Source organism: Stegodyphus dumicola, chromosome 6 (assembly GCF_044657685.1).
Source record: "Stegodyphus dumicola isolate Sdum_Otavi_A_Nest chromosome 6, ASM4465768v1".
Classification (NCBI taxonomy): domain Eukaryota; kingdom Metazoa; phylum Arthropoda; class Arachnida; order Araneae; family Eresidae; genus Stegodyphus; species Stegodyphus dumicola.
Genome location: NC_140773.1, coordinates 22,064,095 through 22,070,094, shown reverse-complemented (window position 1 = coordinate 22,070,094; position 6,000 = coordinate 22,064,095).

Sequence of the window (6,000 nt, the reverse complement as noted above, 5' to 3'; positions counted from 1 at the left end):
CTTTACAACATCACATTCTGTGCCAAAATTCGGACTTCTCGATGAAATAAATTAACTACCCCCACACAATATTGTAGTTAGCTGACGTTGATTGCACACCAAATAAAACCAAGCAATAAGAATTGTGATATTGTTGTTTTCGGATTCAAAATGATTGCGATTTTCGATTTACCATCAAGGGTAAAATGAAGCTATTGCATTTTTTAAAGATCAAAGGTTTATTTTACCTGACAGACGGAAACGGGCTCCATTTTTAAAAAAAAAAAGCCCAAAAGGGCTATTAGTCTCGAAATACGTTTTTTGAGTTTTTTCACTGTATTGCGTTGTTTCAATTTTCATTCGAGTCTCTTGCGATTCGAAAAAATGTAAGATATTATTTTTTTCCTATTTAATCTGCGTGTTGTTAATTAACAAGCTAAACTATTTAAAAGCAATGGACGCAGTTCTTGAGAATATTATTTTTGTACTTTTTAATCTGATTGATTTAAAAAATCTGAGGTGTACACCACATGACTTCCTTGTAGTGGAATATTAAACTATACGCATTTTTTCTTGCATTTCATTTAAACTTGTTGGATTGAATTAAATCTACTTCGCCGACAGGGCATAAATTACAATAGAATAAATGCATTCTTTAAAATTCACTCTAGTATTTGTTTACCATAGCGACACTCTGGCGCTAGATTCACTTAACAGTATTAATAATTATATAACAGTTAACTTATATAATAATAATAATATAACGGAAACTAAGTTAACTGCTATATAATCCAATAATTATATAACAGTTAACGTATATATTTCGTTCATATTATAACTCATAATGCACAAAATTTATATCATTTAAAGAATAGAATTATCTAATTGTTGCCACATGTTCTATTCAAATACTATAATAAAACTAGAATGATATATAAAAGAAATTAAGCAAACAAAACAAAAAAGGAACAGTTTTATACAGACGATTGAGTATTTCTCATTCAATTAATTCAGTTCTCACTTCGCGAGAAGGCAAAAATACATAAAAACTCAAAATATCTATATTAGAAATTACCAATATTAAACACTTATTTCCTCGAAAAAAATCCAGAAAGAATTAAGCATGATTTAATTGGCAATAATAAATGAATGCGTTATCTTTGTTGTTGCGAAGCTAAGTTTCTCTAGATTGGCAACGAATCCACTAGTCTCCTGTTTCAAATGTAAACATCAACGGCCGCCATAAAAAAAAAAAAAAAAGGCTTAGTGGCACTTAGACAACTTTAAAATTGTTGATAATTTTAAAAATATTGCGTACAGATTTACTGAAGGCATAAAAACCTTAACCGGGAGATAAAAACAACATAATACAATCATTTTTAAAGCAAAAAAAATGTACAATTTACAAACATATAAGAGTAAAGAAACTGAGATCACTGAGCCGGGTAACAGAGTGGATATATATATATATATAAATATATTTATATACGTTTGGTGCGGCCGATTGCAACCAAAATACGAGGTTCACATCTACGTGTTATAGCAGTCCTATATAAAAAATTTCAACGTTGTGAGGATACTCGTTTTTGAGTTATGCGAGATACGTACGTACGCAAGTACGCACATACGTTCATACAGACGCCACGAAAAAATGTCTTCAGAATTAATTTTAAAGCAGTTTTATAATTTTTTTTAAGGAAAAGAGTATTTTATTCTGTCTTTAGATACAGATATCACGCAAAAACATCGTTAAATTTCATTCGATAGCGGTCAAAATGGATATTTTCGTTGAAATATGCTGCCTGAAACTTTTCGCGATTACAATACTTCCGTTTTATTTCGTACTAGGAAGTAATAAAAGTGCATTTCATTCATGACATATCTAATTTAAAACATTAAATAATTTTATAGAATTACATTACATATTTTTCCACTTTTTAAATATATAGATGATATTTAACATTCCTATGTTAATCTAAATGCACAGTCACCTAATATCCTAAAAAATGTTTCACTTTTCCACCTGAGCTATCTTTATTGATAATCTCTACTGATAAACCATGTTAAAAATAGCTCCTTTGGCCTTCCTTAAAATCTTTTTAGATTTGGTTTAGGTAAGAAAGGAAGGAGTGGTTAAACCGGCATTAGAAGTGAAGCACCGCTCCGAAGCTTCGGCCACCAGATGGGGTGTTTTTTGTTTACATTCAGAAGCTCGCTTGACAGCTCTTTGATAGTATTTCGACACACGACAGTTCCATACAAATCGAAAAACGAGACACCTGCGCATAAAAGAAATATTCATTGTGTGATGGATAATAGCAATTCGTATAGTTTAGTGACATTTACGCAAAAATCACATCTTGGTTATTTTTCGATAACTAACAACAGCGATTTTGATTATGAATTTGTTTTTTTTTTAAATTCTAAGCTGTTGAACTACAAAAATATAGATTTTAGGGGAAATGTTATGCTTAAAGAATGACAAATACTTACGGTACCTTTAATAGTATACGTCCTTCGATACCCTTGATAGAGTATTCGCTACTTTTATTTTATGTTCCAAACGCCAAAATGTTATAAATAAAATAATTTTTTTTTGTAATCCACATATTATTGTAACGTGTACTTTTTAAAAATTTTGAGAGGAGAGGCTTTATAGTTGTTCATTTTAAACTCATCACTTTATTTCTATATAACTGAAAAAAATAATCACTTTGGGTTTACACTTTTTACTTATTTGGGTTAATTAAGAAATGAAATTACCACGAAATGCTGCTATTCTCGTCAAAATTAATAAATATATACAGATATGCCAATAAGTTAACTTTTCCTTGGTTTGTAACCACACATTTGTGTAAACTTATGTACAGTTTTACACAAATAGTTGGAACAGAAGATGCATACATTTGCGAATCCCGTGGAAGTACCATGATGTGACCATGTGAATGTGCCACATCATCAAGACAGCTTATTAAGAATATGAAAATAGGATAATCGACGGAAGTGAAAACATTTGCGTATCCTGCCAAAAGAAGTCCGATCATGAATATTCTCCTCTTATTGATTACGGACTGTTGAATTTTTCCCACGCAAGTCGGTTTTTTTTTTTTTTTTTCCAGAAAATTCGAGGTTCGGTTCTTTCTCGCTTCTTAACGTACGCAGGTCTCATTCATAGATAAAGAACGGCTAACTGGAACATATTATATATAATATGTGCTCTCAGTATCGTAATTAAAAAGTGGCGAAATGTTAGATTCTCAGTTAACTCTCTGAAGTTTGAAACTTGACGTCTAAATGTAACTATAAAATTATGCATGTTAAAATACTTGTAATTAGGCACATGGGTCAGGTTAAGTTTTTATTAAATAGAGTAAGGCATACAACGGCTATGTGCCTAAAGGGAGAGATGCCATTGCAGAGTAATTTCGAAGAAAAACTGACCTTTAAATGGGTATTAAAAATAATGCATTTATACATATTTCTTTTTATGTAAACATTTCGAGTATATGCTAAATTATTGTAAATTACTTTACTCGAAAAAGATTGTGAATGCACAGATATTAAAGATTTGAAAGATACTTGTAATTAGGCACATGGGTCAGGTTAATGAGATGCCATCGTAGAGTAATTTCGAAGAAAAACTGACCTTTAAATGGGTATTAAAAATTATGCATATGATTTTCATTCAAATTATTTTTATACATATTATGTAAACATTTCGGGTATATGCTAAATTATTGTAAATTACTTTACTCGAAAAAGATACCGAAAATGAAAATTATGAAATATGTATGGGTATTTATGCATATGCTTGCAAAAAGCATGTATCTGCCTTTAACATAATACGTAAATATTTATTAAATTACTTATAAATATATTTGAAGTGAAGGTTTTATTCATTCATAAACTCGTGTGAAAGTTTGAAGAAATCTAATTATTAAATGTATCTAAATTTATAATGATTGTAAATATTTCCTAAATATATAATAACTTTTAACATTGAATTGTAAACATAAATTGAAATCCTGTTCATAAGTACGTTATAAAACTATTTAAGCAAGAATTGTTCGTATTGGAAAGCAGTCTTTTAAAAGGTATCGAAAAGCAAATTTTATGAAATGCGCACTTATGGAAGTAATAAATCTGATAAGTGTAATTAAAAGAATTATTCCCGTACATTTTATAATAACTCAGTTACAAGATTTAAATAATATTCTGGAAAAATCTTGTTTCAGAAATATTCAGAGAAAGTTAAGTACTATTTAACGTATTTTATTAATAAAATAAAAGGTGCTGTAATTTGAAATGGACCGAATAAAGCATTAATTATAAATTAAATTAGATTTTTTCATTTGAAAGATGCCTCAGAAGCTAAAAGATCATGTCATATTTGAGAAAGTATTTTAGGAAGAAGCTCTTTAAATATAGAAGAAATAATGAATAATTTTAGTATTACTAGTACAATAAACTTTGATCTTAATTTTTGTAATCCATAACCGAATAAAATCGAATTACCTTAAAATTTATTTCTAATGTAACTAACGAAAATTTTTGAAAATATTTCATTGAAATTAAACTGTTCTGTGAAAAGTAATTCCGTTCAGAATGAAATGTTATTTAAAAATTTATTCTTTTCACATGTTTAGAACTCTGAAATATTGTATAAAAGAAAATATATACATTTATATGTATATTTACGACGTAATTACAAAATATTTACATCCGATCGTGTCCAAACCCATTGATCTTAATGGTAAATCATCCAATGCTTTGGTCACCCCGAAGGGATCCCCAATGCTTCAAAGCAGTGTATGAGGAAAACCGGATAGGTGCACTCCATTTAATTCTAAAAAACTACACAAACTTCGACACTTTAATACATTCACGTCTGTACACGAGAAAGCATGGTGCCTTTCTACAGTTTATAGAAGTCTGTACTCGCTTGAGAACGGGAACGGGAAATGACATGTTGGTGCAAAACAAGACATCTGTCTACTTTTTCTTTGTCTGTCTGAGTTTGTTCAGGCTGTTCAGAAGTATTTCACCCTGAACTGACCTCCGACAATTCTTTCTTCAATAACAAGGGAACTGCTAAGTTGTATGAAACATTTATTGGAAATCAGAGGTATGTTAAAAAGACAGAACAAAGAGAAACTACGGGAGGCCTATCGCAGAATTTGTAGGGAATCCCTACAGATTCTTTGGACCTACATGCTTGCAGAATTTGCAACGAATTCAGCTGTCCGTCCAAAAGAAGTCCTTGAAACGTTCATTTTGTTAGGGCTTTAAGTTAAATATTCCTGCTTACGAAATCAGCCGGAAGCAACTTCAGACAGTGCAGAATTGCATGCTCGGACAATTCGTCTGCTGCGCGTGGTTTGTATTGAACAATGTAATTCATGAAGAAATAGACGTAGCACAATCCCGTGCCTACTTCCAACACCTGGCACACATTTTCAATTTAAATATCAGGAAATCAAACAGCAACATCATTCCTGTCTATAATTAAGATTACAGTTCCACTAACAATGTGAAGCGGCCAATGGCCATCTTAAGTAATTATCTGCAAATAATTCATTACATTTCTGTATTTTGTATCCTGCACCATACACATATTATAAAATTTTTTATTAGTCCAAAGGGGAATTTGCCCTGAAGGACTATTAATTTCGTTTTGGCATTTTGCGTTGAAAACTTTAAAAGGCTGTATAACTTTTCAAATCGTTGCCACCATACATTATCGCCCTATCTTATGTTTAAAGAAATTAAATAATTAAGAATCTGCATGAAGGTAGGTATGTTTAAAACAACGGTACCTAGAGCCATCAAGATCTGAATAACGTAATCTTCCATAGAATATGGACATGTGGAAGTCCTAATTTGAATTTGAAATTTGTTTTATTATCGATTTCAAATTTTGTGACAGTTCAAAGAATTTTTGATTAAAAAACTAAACGATTTCAAAGCAAGAAGAAAAAAAAAAAAAAAAAAAAAATTCTCCAGCGCGCGAGACTCTGCATC